Consider the following 16403-nt stretch of genomic DNA (forward strand, 5'->3'; position numbering starts at 1 on the left):
CTCTACCACAGAAGGCAGTAGAGGCCAGTTCATTAAATATATTCAAGAAGGAGTTGGATATATTCCTTAAGGCTAAAGGGATCAAGGGATATGGGGAGAAAGCAGGGACAGGGTACTGAATTTGGATGATCAGCCATGATCTCATTGAATGGCGGAGCAGGCTCGAGGGGCCGAATGGCCTACTCCTGCTCCTATCTTCTATGCCCAAGCCATTCCTTTCACACTCATCACCATAGCGGGGGGTACTGTTATGTCTCACCATTCACTGCAACTCACTAAGCCACTCCCAAAGGTGCACACAAACCTGTCCAAGAAAGCAAAGTGTTCAAAATAAAGGTTTCAATGTTTGGCAGCACATTAACAGCAACTTCACATGAGCATTGCCTAAACACACAAGTGCCTACCCTTGTGTGTTGTTAGTTTGTATGATTGGACTAGAATGAGGGTGGGGGCTAGTGAGGTGGGATAGTGATAATATAGAAAGAGAGGGATGGGTGGAGGTGCAAGGTATGTTGGTGGGAGTAAAGATGTGCAGGAGTAGGGTAGGGAAGGCAGAATAATGTGGATATGATGAGTGACACAGCAGGACGAGGTTGAGTGAGGCTTTGCAGTAATGTTGTGTGATCTACTGAGATCATTGAAAGGTTTGCGCCACTGCAGCCAGGTCCACCTGACGACATCCCTGCTTGTGTCCTCCTGTGCAGTGTGCAACCAGGCTGCGTTGGTGTCTTGTGGAGATCTCTTCCGCCCATTAGAAGGGAAGAGGACCTCGCTACGTGCTGTGACTCCCTCCATAAGCATATGGAGGGAGTCAAGGGAGAGCCTGGGTGCAGCCCTGCATCTCTGTGTCAGTGTTTGCAGCACCTCAATGCTGTAGAACACGGACAGCACAAATGTCAAACTAATATTGCGCATGGTCCCTTTAAGGAAACTGGCTGATGACACTTCATCAAATGACGTCATCAGACTCGCTTCTTTTTAATTGGCCGAGAACCTCGCAGGGCGGGCTTAACAAGCCCCATCAAGGGAAAATCATTTTGGACAGCGGGACCCGCCACCGATGTCGCCCGTCACAGACCCGCCGAGGTTGGTAAAATTCAGCCCGATGTTTAACTGCATAGATAGTGAGGCTGGACAGGTCATCTGTAATGTGTTGCCCACCCTCTTCAGTCAAGTATCCTGGGATACTCACATTCAGGGCTTAGACATGATGCAAGATACCCTAGTCGTGTCTGCATATATACGTCAGATTAGGATTAGGATGTCTTGCTACAGTTGTACAGGGCCTTGGTGAGACCGCACCTTGAGTATTGTGTGCAGTTTTGGTCGCCTTATCTGAGGAAGGATGTTCTTGCCATGGAAAGAGTGCAGCGAAGATTCACCAGGCTGATACCTGGGATGGCAGGAATGATGTATGAGGAGAGATTGTGTCGATTGGGCTTATACTCACTGGAGTTTAGAAGATTGAGAGGGGATCTCATCGAAACCTATAAAATTCTGTCAGACCTGGACAGACTAGATGCAGGAAGGATGTTTCTGATGGCCAGGGAGTCAAGAACCAGGGGTCATAGTCTAAGGATAAGGGGTAAGCCATTTAGGACTGAAATGAGGAGGAATTTATTTACCCAGAGAGTGGTGACCCTGTGGAATTCTCTGCCACAGAGGGTGGTGGAGGCCAGTTCATTAAATATATTCAAGAAAGAGTTGGATATATTTCTTAAGGTTAAAAGGATCAAGGGATATGGGGAGAAGGCAGGGACAGGGTACTGAATTTGGATGATCAGCCATGATCTCATTGAATGGCGGAGCAGGCTCGAAGGGCCTACTCCTGCTCCTATCTTCTATGTTTCTATGTTTCTATATGATTAAGGTTTTTGCTTTCCTTTAACTAGCTTGTGGATTTGCAATGTGGCTAGAAATAATGAAATGGTTAAAGTTGTTGAGTCCCAGGATGATTCAGGGTTTAATGTATCAGTTCATGGTTTAGCTGACTGAGCAGTTTGTTTTCTGCCAAGTTGCAGGACATGTGGTTCATGCTTGTTGACTTGACTTTGACAGTACACTGTAAAACGAGATGGTCTTAAGATAGGAAATAGGCCCAAGATGGTAAACAAGTGGCATCTGCTGTTTTGTCAGGAACGGCCTAATTTCTAGGGTCTTGTTCACAATAATACTCGTCATGCCAGAACAAATCATCTCGGACTATATGCATGACTAGAGGCCTATAAAGATCTTGAGCTTTCCTTCACAACTTGTAGAGAGACAAGAATGAAAGGTTCGATGATGGTTACATCTCTACCCAGAGGGAAAATGGGGTAATTGTGTTTATTTCTCTGTATGACTTAGACATTGAGGGCGTCAAGACTTGGGCGAACGCAAGAAAAAGGTTTAAGGTGCAACCATATTTGGCGTCAGATTCAAATTCTCTTACAATGAATAATGGTCACTTGGAGCAGGATGGGTTACATTTGCGGATTGTTATCTCAACAAGAGAATTAACTCCTTCAGAAGAGAAGGAAAACTGATGAGAAAATAGATAATTAAAGAAAAATTAAGCCCCAGAGAGAGCAAGTGCATGAGGCAGGAACGATCACTCGGGTACACAATGGAACTCAAGCCAGCAATTGATAAGAATGGAAGAGATGGAAAAGAGGTGCAACTTTGGGAGTAGCTGCTATTTTCTACTTTCTTGACTGTGTCTATTTTTTCCTGTAGTGGCCTTTGGTCGTAGAGGTCTTTCAAATCATTCAATACGACAGTAGCATCCGTCAGAACAAGCTTTGTTCTCATTCCTCAAGCACGTGTAGCCTGTGCTTTTTGTGTCTTAATTGGAAGAGTTTCTGTTTTTACGACTACAACAACAACCACCAAATGATGCAGTGCCTTTAACATACAGGATATCGCAAGGCACTTAACACAGAAAGAAGAATAGGTTAAAAGCCATGGGACAGGGGTGGTGATAGAAGGCTAGGTTTAAAAGATGAGGTTTGAGGAGGTGTTTTTTTAAGAATTGCAGAGGTGGAGAAATTTAACGAGGCAATTCCAGAAAGTAGGGCCGAGGCAACTAAAAGCTGGGACACCAATAGGAAGCTAAAGGGCGAGGTAAGATGTAGAGGAGCCTGCAGTCAGAGGACTGGCAGGTGCGGGAAAGGATGTACGGTAAGGGGAGGTTGCATAGATAAGGAGGTTGCACAGCCATACTTGAAGAAGAGGGCAAGGATTTTAAATTAGGATGCACTGGGAGATGCGTAGCCAGTGAGGAAGGAAGAGGGAAAGGATCTGGATGGCTGCATGTTGGACCAAGCTAGAGTTTGTGGAAGGTGGACAATAAAAGCCCAGTGAAGATTGCATTAGAGTAATCGATTCTGGATGTGACAAAAAAAAAGCACAGATAGTTCGGGGTGGAGACATGCAATGTTTTGGTTGTGGCAGCAGGCGGTGCCCTTGTGGTGGAGAGGGGATATGGGGTATGAAGCTCAGCTTGGTGTTGAACTCGACACTAAGGCTGCACGCAGTTTTGTTCAGCCTGAGCAAACGGTCAGGGAGAGGGATGGCACCGGTGGCAAAGGGGCAGAATTCATGGTGGGGACCAAAACAATGGCTTCGGTCTTCCCAACGTGCAGCTGAAGGGAAGTTGCGACTCAGCTGCGACTCGGTGTCAGACAGAGCAACCACACAAAACGTTTCATAGGAAACATAGAAGATAGGAGCAGGAGCAAGCCATTCGGCCCCTCGAACCCGCTCCGCCATTCAATGAGATCATGGCTGATCATCCAAATTCAGTACCCTGTCCCTGCTTTCTCCCCATACCCCTTGATCCCTTTAGCCTCAAGAAATATATCCAACACCTTCTTGAATATATTTGATGAATTGGCCTCCACTGCCTTGTGTGGTAGAGAATTCCACAGGTTCACCACTCTCTGGGTGAAGAAATTCCTCCTCATCTCAGTCCTAAATGGCTTATCCCTTATCCTTAGACTGTGACCCCTGGTTCTGGACTCTCCCGCCATCGGGAACATCCTTCCTGCATCTAGTCTGTCTAGTCCTGTTAGAATTTTATAAGTTTCAATGAGATCCCCTCTCATTCTTCTAAACTCCAGCGAGTATAAGCCTTAATCGACCCAATCTCTACAGTTTCTCCAACTGTATTACAGCAAATACAAAAATCATCTCATGTCAACTGAACAGGAGCCATAATAATAAAAACCTACATGGGCCTGGCAGTTTCAACTGCATGTTTAACAAGAGCAATAAATTATTCCCTGAAACAGTGTTGGTATGCTTGCAAATAATGTTCAAAAAGGATCATAAAAACTTGTCTCTTTGCTGCTGGAAGTGTCAAAAATTAAGTGAGGTGAGGTACTGGGATGGAATAAAGAAATGGAAAATCCTTTAGGGTCTGAATGAAAGCCTTGTGACGATCATCTCTGATCTGTGACACCTCCTTTGGGAGAAAGCACCGTTGTTGGCTCCAGTGCTGTAACGGGAAAAAACTGAAGACAAAAAACCAATTACAGGGAACTCTTTGGTATCCGGCACCTATGGGACCGGGATGGTGCCGGTTGATTAAAAATTCCGGATAACGGAGATGTATTTTTTTTTTATTCATTGATCGGATGTGGGCGTCGCTGGCTAGGCCTGCATTTAGTGCCCATCCCTAATTGCCCTCGAGAAGATGGTGGTGAGCCGCCGCCTTGAACCGCTGCAGTCCATATGGTGTAGGTGCACCCACAATGCTGTTAGGAAGGGAGTTCCAGGATTTTGGCCCAGCGACAGTGAAGGAACAGCGATACAGGTCCAAGTCAGGATGGTGTGTGGCTTGGAGGGGAACTTGTAGGTGGTGATGTTCCCATGCGTCTGCTGCCCTTGTCCTTCTAAGTGGTAGAGGTCGCGGGTTTGGAAGGTGCTGTTGAAGGAGCTTTGGCAAGTTGCTGCAGTGCATCTTGTAGATGGTACACACTGCAGCCACGAGAGCCCCGTTATACAGCCACAGGTGCAGGAGCCCCGGTTACACGGCCACAGATCCAGGAGTCCCGGTTACACGGCCACAGGTCCAGGAGTCCCGGTTACACGGCCACAGGTGCAGGAACCCCGGTTATATGGCCACAGGTGCAGGAACCCCGGTTACACGGCCACAGGTGCAGGAACCCCGGTTATATGGCCACAGGTGCAGGAACCCCGGTTACACGGCCACAGGTGCAGGAACCCCGGTTACACGGCCACAGGTGCAGGAACCCCGGTTACACTGCCACAGGTGCAGGAACCCCGGTTACACGGCCACAGGTGCAGGAACCCCGGTTACACGGCCACAGATCCAGGAGTCCCGGTTACATGGCCACAGGTGCAGGAACCCCGGTTACACGGCCACAGATTCAGGAGTCCCGGTTACATGGCCACAGGTGCAGGAACCCCGGTTACACGGCCACAGATCCAGGAGTCCCGGTTACACGGCCACAGGTGCAGGAACCCCGGTTATACGGCCACAGGTGCAGGAACCCCGGTTACACGGCCACAGGTGCAGGAACCCCGGTTACATGGCCACAGGTGCAGGAGTCCCGGTTACACGGCCACAGGTGCAGGAACCCCGGTTACACGGCCACAGGTGCAGGAGTCCCGGTTATACGGCCACAGGTGCAGGAGTCCCGGTTACACGGCCACAGGTGCAGGAGTCCCGGTTACACGGCCACAGGTGCAGGAACCCCGGTTACACGGCCACAGGTGCAGGAGTCCCGGTTACACGGCCACAGGTGCAGGAGTCCCGGTTACACGGCCACAGGTGCAGGAACCCCGGTTACATGGCCACAGGTGCAGGAGTCCCGGTTACACGGCCACAGGTGCAGGAACCCCGGTTACACGGCCACAGGTGCAGGAGTCCCGGTTACACGGCCACAGGTGCAGGAACCCCGGTTACACGGCCACAGGTGCAGGAACCCTGGTTACACGGCCACTAATATACAGTAAAACTTACTTGAACCTACTCCTGAATTTTGTTGGTTAATAGAGAATTCCGGATATTTAGGTGCCGCTTAAACGAGAGTTTCCTGTATCTGGCAGTGACCATAAACCAGTAATTCAATCCCAGGGTCATGCTAGTGGCCTATGATTTGGCTTGGTTGTGGTAGCTTGTAACGTTTTTTGAAGCACTTGATTATTTTCCACGGCAGTAATTCAATCACCATCAGACTTGTTATTCCAAATAAATTTGTTTCAGCCCACAGAAAACTCTTTGTAAACTGCGATGAGGTTAATGGATCACTACGGCACATTTTCTGCAATTTTTCTCCTTTAGCATTGGGATATACTGCTGTTGCCACGAGGGTACCTCAACTCTCCCATCACAGCCTCCATTTTGCACAACCTCAATATTTTCATCCTTCTCTCGCCTGTCTGATTATTCCAATAATTTTGCACACTTGAGTGAAGAAGCTTTTTATTCTGACATCACTTTAAATTTAACTTTGCACCAATTTCCAACTCTCAATCGTACATTGCTCACTGACCTTGAATCAATAAACTGGATTTATTGGTGGCCGTGCCTTCAGCTGCCTGGGCCTTAAGCTCTGGAATTTCCTGCCTAAACCTCCCCCCCTCTCTCCTCCTTTAAGACGCTCCTTAAAACCTACCACTTTGACCAAGTCTACCCTAATATCTCCTTATGTGGTTCAGTGTCAAATTTTGTTTGATAACACTCCTGTGAAGCGCCTTGGGATGTTTTACGACGTTAAAAGGCGCTATATAAATGCAAGCAGTTGTTGTTGTTACATTATCTGAGCCTGAAAGGGTGGTGGAGGCAGCCTCAATCGTGGCTTTCAAAAGGGAATTGGATAAATGCCTGAAGGAAAAAAAATTGCAGGGCTACGGGGAAAGGGCGAGGGAGTGGGACTAGCTGAAGTGCTCTTGCAGAGAGCCGGCACGGGCTCGACGGGCCGAATGACCTCCTTCTGTGCTGTAACCATTCTAGGATTCTATTTGATGGGACGACAACCTTACACTATCACAAATGGCTCACCCAGAAGTCATGGCATAGGACAGTCGATGCACCAAAGGACGAGAAGGAAGGTTAAAGATGAGTTAGGAGTTAAAGCTTTGGCAAAATAGTGCCGAAGCGACAAAATCCCTTGAACGTGATCTATTCGAGACGCTTTGATTCTGAGACATTATGGCAACATTGAGAAACTGTTTGCGACACCTTTCATTTCCACTCACAAGATCAACATCAAAAGGGAAAGTGAAAAATTATATGGCATGTTAGAGGTGGAAAGAATTAGTAAAATTTTCTGGTTTCAAAATTATCTTCTGCCCCAATGAGTAACAATTTTCCTTTTAAATAAAAACAGTTTTATCACTAGGATTTTATTTTTTGGGTGGGGGGGGGGGGGGATTTTGATTTAAACCAAGAAGGTCCAGAAATTCTCCACAAAATGGAGTGTTTCCCCAACACCACAAAGTAGCACTATTTTAATAAGTTGCAAAATTCCATTTTGAGCTCTCCGAATGACTCAGCCACACAGACCAGAATAGGCCCAGACTCAATCCAAGGACTGAGATCAGCAAATCTCAGTTAGCGGCACCAGTTAAGCTCAAATCACCCATGGCAAAAATCAGACAGGCTTCCTTCTGCTAGAAATTTACAGCGCAGCAAGAGGCCGCTCGGTTCATCATGCTGGTGCCAGCTCTCGATGAATGAGCTAGCTATTTAGTGCCATTCCCCTGGCCTTTTCATTGTTTCTTTCTCCAATATTTATCCACTTCACTTTTAAAAACTACTGTTGACTCTACTGTTTCTGGTGGGGCATTCCATGTCCTAACAACCATCTGTAAAAGGAAATCCCTATACCTGCCTATGATCTGGAACGCGCTGCCTGAAAGGGCGGTGGAGGCAGATTCAATAGTAACTTTCAAAACAGAATTGGATAAATACTTGAAAAAGAAAAATACAAGAATGCAGGGAAAGAGCAGGACTAATTGGAGAGCTCTTTCAAAGAGCTGACACGGGCACGATGGGCTGAATGGCCTCCCTCTGTGCTGTTTGATTCTGTGAACGTCTCCCTTCATTCCTTCAATGATCTTAAATTTATGCCCTCTGGTTAATGTTCTAGTGGAAATGTTTCTCCACCACCCCCCCCCAAAATTAACCTCATCAAAACCCTTCATAATTGTTGCACAGTTTACATAGAGTCTACAGAACAAACAGGTCATTCAGCCCAACTGGTCTATGCTGGTGTTTATGCTCCACACGAGCCTCCTCCCACTGCTCTTCACCTCACCCTATCAGCATATCCTTCGATTCCTTTCTCCCTCATGTTCTTGTCGAGCTTCCTCTTAAATGCATCTATGCTACTCGCCTCAGCTACTCCACATTCATACCACTCGTTGGGTAAAGAAGTTTCTCCTGAATTCCCTATTGGATTTATTAGTGACTATCTTATATTTAAAGGCCCCTAATTTTGGTCTCCCCACATCTTCTCTATGTTTACCCTATCAAACCCTTTCATAATTTTAAAGACCTCTATCATGTCACCCCTCAGCCTTCACTTTCCTAGAGAAAGGAGCCCCAGCCTGTTCAGCCATTCTGATTAAGTATATTCTCTCAGTTCTGGTATCATCCTTTTTTGTAATGCCTCTATATCCTTTTTATAATATGGAGACCAGAACTGTACACAATACTCCAAGTGTGGTCTAACCAAGGTTCGATACAAGTTTAACTCAATCAGATCGCCTCTTGACGTATTCTGCTCTATTGAAAAAAACTCCACTTTCTCTGGTCTCTCATCACCAAAGTCCATAGTAAACCTATTCTGTAATCGCTCCATGGCCTTGGCATCGTTCTCACAGGAGGGCGTCCAAAACTGGATACAACATTCTGCTTGCTATCCAGTGAAATTGTGGGCATGGACATTTAGGCCGGAATTTCCCGGGGGGGGGGGGGGGGGGGGGTCAGCGGGCAGGATCGATGGCTGTCATCCAGCCGCAACGCGCCTTTCCCAATGGCGCATTTGTGACCGCGAAATGGACCCGACTCGCAGAGGTGGGTGACCCAATTAAAGCAATTATTGGCTTGTTGACAGACCCTTAATAATGGGTTTAACCTTACCTTTTAACTGCTCGCCCATGGGATCCACGCTGCTCGTGGACCATGTCTGTTAACCTGAGGCGGAAGTTAAATGGCCATTGAATCAGCGGATTAGTTGACAGCTTGAAACGTACTACAAAAGCTCCCACCTCACGGCTCTTCACTTTCCAAGCGCAAAGGCTGTTGCTTACTCCAATTGGAACACAGATTGAGCTTTATGCAGGCTGCAACTGTTGAGCAAACTCTCTATCCAGTTTCACCTCATTGGAAGAACCTCTCTCACCATTGATAGATTGCTTCTGTCATCTCAACTTCACCTGCCATCTATTCCATCAGAATCATAGAAAGGTTACAGCACAGAAGGCGGCCATTCGGCCCGTCGAGCCCGTGCCGGCTCTCTGCAAGAGCACTTCAGTTAGTCCCACTCCCTTGCCCTTTCCCCGTAGCCCTGCAAATTTCTTTCCTTCAGATACTTAGCCAACTCCCTTTTTGAAAGCCGTGATTGAATCTGCCCCCACCACCCTTTCAGTGCATTCCAGATCTTAACCACTTGCTGCGTAAAAAAGTTTTTTCCGACGTCGCCTTTGGTTCTTCTGTCAATCACCTTAAATCTGTGTCCTCTGGTTCTCGACCCTTCTGCCAATGGGAACAGTTTCTCTCTATCTACTCTCTCCAGACCCCTCATGATTTTGAACACCCCTATCAAATCTCCTCTCAATCTTCTCTGCTCCAAGGAGAACAACCCTAGCTTCACCAGTCTATCAACATAACTGAAGTCCCTCATTCCTGGAATCATTCTTGTAAATCTTTTCTGCACTCTCTCCAAGGCCTTCACATCCTTCCTAAAGGGCGGTGCCCAGAATTGGACACAATACTCCAGTTGAGGCTGAACCACTGTTTTATACAGGATCATAATTTCCACACTTTTGTACTCTATACTGTACCTCTATTCATGAAGCCCAGGGTCCCATAAGCTTTTTTAGCTGCTCTCTCAGCCTGCCCTGCCACCTTCAATGATTTGTGCACACATACCCCCAGGTCTCTCTGTTCATGCACCCACTTCAGGATTGTACCATTTAGTTTATATGTCCACCCCTCATTCTTTCTACCAAAATGAATCACTTCACACTTTTCTGCGTTAAATTTCATCTGCCACGTGTCCGCCCATTTCACCAGCCTGTCTATGTCTTCCTGAAGGCTATCACTCTCCTCCTCACTGTTCACCATACTTCCAAGTTTTGTCTCATCTGCAAATTTTGAAATGGTGCCCTGTACACCCACATCCAAGTCATTAATATATATCAAGAAAAGCAGTGGTCAGAGAACCGACCCCTGGGGAACACCACTGTATACCTTCCTCCAGTACGAAAAACAACCATTCACCTCTACTCTCTGTTTCCTATCACTTAGCCAATTCCGTATCCATGCTGCCACTGTCCCTTTTATTCCATGGGCTTCAACATTGCTGGCAAGCCTATTATGTGGCACTTTGTCAAACATCTTTTGGAAATCCATGTACACCAAGTCAACTGCATTGCCCTCATCAACCCTCTGTTACCTACTCAAAGAACTCAATCAAGTTAGTTAAACACTATTTGCCTTTAACAAATCTGTGCTGGCTTTCCTTAATTAATCCACACTTGTCCAAGTGACTTAATTTTGTCCCTGATTACTAAAAACTTCCCCACGACTGAGGTCAAACTGACTGGCCTGTAGTTGCTGGGTTTATCTTTTCACCCTTTTTTGAACATCGGTACCGTTTATCCTCTCACCTTGACCCTCAGAATCTGACCACGACCAGCCCCAACACCAGCAGCATCAGGCACACCAGCAGCACCAACCTTCTCTGCAATCACCTGATGCTGCACAGGACAGAGGCCATCAGCACCTGACCACACTGCTGCCCGGAAGGCCAGGGATGGCCTCACCATGGCCAGATTTACTTCACTTGACGCTGCACACCCTGGCTGCCACATGATGCGCCAGGTTGGCACCACCCCACACCAACATCATAAAGCATCCCTACAATGTCCAAGCCATTCCTTTCACATTCATTACCATTGCGGAGGTAGCGTTATGCCTCACCATTCACTGGAACTCACTAAGCCACTTCCAAAGGTGTACATAAATCTGTCCAAGAACGCAGTGTGTTGAAAATAAAGGTTTCAATGTTTGACACCACATAAACAGAAACTTTACATGAACATTGGATAAAACACCCAGGTGGCTACCCTTGTGTGTTGTTAGTTGGTATGATTGGACTAAAGGATGAGGGCGCGTGTGAGAGGTGGATAGTGAGATGGGGAAGTGATAATGTAGATAGAGGGGGAGGGATGGGTGGAGGTGCAAGGTATGTTGGTGTGAGTAATGATGTGCAGGAGTAGGGTAGGGAAGGCAGAGTGATGGGGATGTGATGAGAGGCACAGCAGGATGAGGATGAGTGTGGCTTTGTACTCATGTTTCCTGATCTAATGAGATCATTGAAAGGTTTGCCCCACTGCACCCAGGTCCTCCTGACCACATCCCTGCTCCTCTGCAATGTGCAACCAGGCAGTCTTGGTCTCCTGGGGCGGTCTCTTCCACCTATCAGAAGGGTCGAGGACCTCCCTGCGTGCTCTGTCTCCCTCTAAAAGCATATGGACGGAGTCATGGGAGAACCTGGGTGCAGCCCTGCACTCTGTGCAGTGCTCGTCCGTGTTTGCAGTGCCTCAATGCTGTAGAACACTGACAGCACAAACGTCAAATGTAAGGTGGCCATGGTCCCTTTAAGGAAACTGGCTCAAGACGCATCATGAATGACGTCACCAGACCCACTCCATCTAATTGGGCCAGGAAATGTGCTGGGCGGGCTTAACAAGCCCCATTAAGTTCATTTTAGGCAGCGGGATGGAGACAGCAGCGGGGCCATGACCAGCCACCGACACCGGCTGCACCGGACCTGCTGAGGTAAGCAGGATCGTGGCCTTAGTGAGGGACAGGATCTGACTCAGCTGTTATGCACCCAATGACCCCTGCCTGGTTGACACATAATGGTCAATGCTCACAAAGGCTTGCATTTATATAGCACCTTTCACAACCTCAGGACTCCCCAAAGCGCTTTCCAGCCAATGAACTACTTTTTGAAGTGTAGCCACTGATGTGATGTAGGATACACAGCAGCCAGTTTGCGCACAGCAAGCAGCAATGAGATAAATGGCCAAATAATCGGTTTTTGTTATGTTGATTGATGGATAAATATTGACCAGGACACCGGGGATAACTCCCCTGCTCTTCTTTGAAATAGTGCCGTGGGATCTTTTCCGTCCACCTGAGAGCGCAGACGGGGCCTCGGGTTAACGTCCCATCCGAAAATCGGCACCTCCAACAATGCAGCACTCCCTCAGCACTGCACTGGAGTGTCAGCCTAGAGTTTGTGAATAATGACCCCTTGGACAAGGTATTGGAGGGAACCTGGTGTCTGTGAATCCATACCCCAAGAAGGAGCCAACTATTTCAGTTGGGGGGGTAGGAAGATAGACAGAATGCAAAAACTCAGTTCAAGAATACAGCAGTCAGAGAGAAGCATTAAAAACAGTTACAGATGTCTCCTCTCTCACATCATGAGTCTTTGCTCATAAATAGCTGTCCATAAAGGATTAAACATTCATTTAAAAACAAATGAAACTATGCTTTTGAGGGGAAAGAAACAAAAACACTCTTTGCAGTCTTGTGAAAAGATGACAGGTTTAAGGATCCTCCCTGCAGTTCCCCCCTCGACCTCTCCATTTATTTAATCCAGATCTCCCTGGGCTGGACTGGAGCTGACCTGATCTCACAGAGAGCAGAGAGAAGTTGGGGGTAATTCTAATCTAACTTGCCAGGCGGGAAGCCCACGGGATTGGGTGGAACGCTGGTTCTTCACTCCGCCCTGTATTACTTTACTTTGGGCTGGGTGTAAAACCAGCGTTTCACCCAATCCAGTCAGTATCCCAATGAGTGGACTAGGTGAAAATTAAGGTCATTGTTAGAGAGAGAGGGAGAGAGAGAACAAACAGAGATTCTGAGACAGTGAGAGAGGCGCACACACACACAAAGACAAGAGAGAGAAAGAAGATTTGGTATAATTGAGTAAAACAGAATTTTCATTCCAACAACATGTTTTTCTGAAATCAAGAGAATTGAGAAACTAAGTGAATCAGATAGGTCATAGAGTACAAAAGCAAGGAAGTTATGATGAACCTTGATAAACACTGGTTCAGCCTCAACTGGAGTATTGTGTCCAATTCTGGGCACCGCACTTTAGGAAGGATGTGAGGGCCTTAGAGAGGGTGCAGAAAAGATTTACAAGAATGGTTCCAGGAATGAGGGACTTCAGTTACGCAGATAGACTGGAGAAGCTGGGGTTGTTCTCCTTAGAGCAGAGAAGGTTGAGAGGAGATTTGATAGAGGTGTTCAAAATCATGAGGGGTCTGGAGAGAGTAGATAGAGAGAAACTGTTCCCATTGGCAGAAGGGTCGAGAACCAGAGGACACAGATTTAAGGTGATTGGCAGAAGAACCAAAGGCGACATGAGGAAAATCTTTTTTACGCAGCGAGTGGTTAGGATCTGGAATGCACTGCCTGAGAGGGTGGTGGAGGCAAATTCAATCGTGGCTCTCAAAAGGTAATTGGATAAGTGCCTGAAGGAAAACATTTTTGCAGGGCTCCGGGGAAAGGGCGGGGGAGTGGGACTAGCTGAAGTGCTCTTGCAGAGAGCCGGCAGGGGCTCGACGGGCCGAATGGCCTCCTTCTGTGCTGTAACCATTCTATGATTCGAAGGGGGGGGGGGGGGGAGAAAATGGCTCGCTCCCCTTTGGGTCGATAACTTCGCCAGGGCGCTATGTTTAGCACCCTGAAAAAGTTAGCGCCCCATGCCCGAAATTGAATGGTAGCGCCCCAAGCAGGAGGCGGGGCGCCACTGGAAGCGCTCCCCCCCCTCTTGGGGTGCTCCCATTGAATATCGCGGTGCTACGTGCAGCAGCGCCACGGTACTACAGGCCAGCCTCCCCTCATTAAAGGGGAGGGGCCTAGCGTAGCACGCACCAGGGAGCCGGCAAAAGAGCCGGGCACTCAAGCGAAGTGCCGGGCTGACGGATTGCAGCCGGTACCCCGCAGCAGGAGGCCAGAGGGTGCAGGTGCTGGCATGTGACCTAAAAAAAAAGCCACCCGACAGCTGCCCTTTAATTATCGCCGCCCCGGCCGCAAAACCGTCCCCCTGACCGTCGGGCTTAGCGTCCGGCAGTCGGTCAGGGGGCGCGAGCAGGGCGCTGCGCATGGCGATGAAGTCATCGGTGGAGGCGCAGCACTGCGGGGCGCTACTGGCTACTGCCGCTAACCTCCCACTGAATTTCGTGTTAACGGTCCAACGGGGCGCTAGTTGCTTTGCGCCCCACCGGGGCGCTAACGAGGCACAAAGCAACCAAATTTTTCCCCCTAAGTGTCTGTCTCACTGATAGGCTGAAAGGCGCGAGAGTGAGAGATGGAGCAAGAGAGACAGAGACGGAGCACGAGAACGAGAGAGATGGAGTGAGGGAGAGAAAGGGAGACTGAGACAGAGAAATGGAGACAGACACAGAGTGGAAATTTCTGCCAGTCACAGGAATCTGCAAATAATTTTTCAATTCAGTTTATGGCGTTGGTTATAGTTTAACAACAATAGGGAGAAATATTGAGAGCACAGGTGGAATCTGTTACATGATGTCACCATTGGATTTGTCTCCAATCCTCTTGCATCACTCTGCCTCCAGCGTTCAAACTACACTCTGCCTACCTGCTGTACAGAAGCAAGAAAGGTGGAGACTTTAAGCTGTTCAGCTATGCACAAAGCATCCAGACAGCCCAAGGCTGTAAATCAATTCTCAATTTCTGCTTTGCTCTCATGAAGCCAGAGTTACATCATCAAATTCCTGCTTTGTAACTTGCTGCCAGCTGTTCTGCTATAGGTCCAATGGTTCCACCCTCTGATCAGACTTATTGCAAGCGGCACCTTTCCCTCTCGTGCCTTGATCATTACAGTTCTTCTATCTCAAAATCAGCACACTGAGCAGAATTCTGCTCAATACAAATTTAATTGTATATAAAATCAAAATAGAATGGTTTCTGTATTTTTTTTTCCAACCCATGTTCATACAGAATTATTTTCTTCTCTTCCCCCTTAAGGCACTGGACTATGGTTCTTTGCTAGTTCTCAGCCCTCCAGTACAAAACACCTCCCCCAACATGACCATCCCTCAGGCGTGAACTTAAATAATGCGCAGGGTATTCATCACAGGAGCACCTGTGGTTCAGGTGGAGGAGGTCCAGGTTGTGGTCACTTCTTAGAGGGGGGTCACAGTCTCAGAATAAGGGGTCGGCTATTTAGGGCTGAGAGGAGGAGAAATTTCTTCACTCAGAGGGTGGTGAATCTATGGAATTCTCTACCCCAGAGGGCTGTGAAGGCTCAGTCGTTGACAGAGATCGATAGATTTTTTGGATACTCAGGGAACCAAGGGATATGGGAATACTGCGGGAAGGTGGAGCTGAGAAAGAAAAGAAAGACTTGCATTTATATAGCGCCTTTCACGACCACCGGATGTCTGAAAGCGCTTTACAGCCAATGAAGTATATATTTTTTTGAAGTGTTGTCACTGTTGTAATGTAGGAAACACAGCAGCCAATTTGTGCACAGCAAGCTCCCACAAACAGCAATGTGATAATGACCAGATAAATCTGTTTTTGTTATGTTGATTGAGGGATAAATATTGACTGGGACACCGAGGAGAACTCCTCTGCTCTTCTTCGAAATACTGCCATGGGATCTTTTACATCCACCTGAGGGGGCAGATGGGGGCCTCGGTTTAACGTCTCATCCGAAAGCCGGCACTTCCGACAGTGCAGCACTCCCTCAGTACTGCACTGGAGTGTCAGCCTAGACTTTTGTGCTCAAGTCCCTGGAGTGGGACTGGAACCCACAACCTTCTGACTCAGCAGCGAGTGTGCTACCCACTGAACCACGGCTGAGGTAGATCATCAGCCATGATCTTATTGAACAGCGGAGCAGGCTCGAAGGGCCAAGCGGCCTACTCATGCTCCTATATTTTATGTTCTTATGAAGGTGGGTACTGGGAGTTGTGTCTTCAGTTACTGTGGTCTCCTGGAACTGGATTCATCACCTTCAGAGGGTCAGAGAGGAATTTTCCCGTTTTCTTTTCCTAAGTTGGCCTAGTTTTTCTTTAGCTCTCCCAGAAGTGGGATGGATGGGGGTCATGGTGTGTGTAAGTTGCACCACGTCAGCATGGGGCAAGTATAAAGGACCAGCTAGCCTTTTCCTGTC

At 47.7% G+C, this 16403-nt stretch overlaps 1 protein-coding gene across 2 annotated transcripts in view; it reads right to left on the reverse strand.

Annotated features, from left to right (window-relative positions):
- gypc (glycophorin C (Gerbich blood group)) overlaps window positions 1-16403 on the reverse strand; it is a 159566-nt gene that overhangs the window by 15438 nt on the left and 127725 nt on the right. The window lies entirely within an intron of this gene.

The sequence above is a fragment of the Somniosus microcephalus genome, chromosome 4 (assembly GCF_052327205.1).
Source record: "Somniosus microcephalus isolate GS21.2 chromosome 4, FLI_Smic_1.0, whole genome shotgun sequence".
Lineage (NCBI taxonomy): Eukaryota > Metazoa > Chordata > Chondrichthyes > Squaliformes > Somniosidae > Somniosus > Somniosus microcephalus.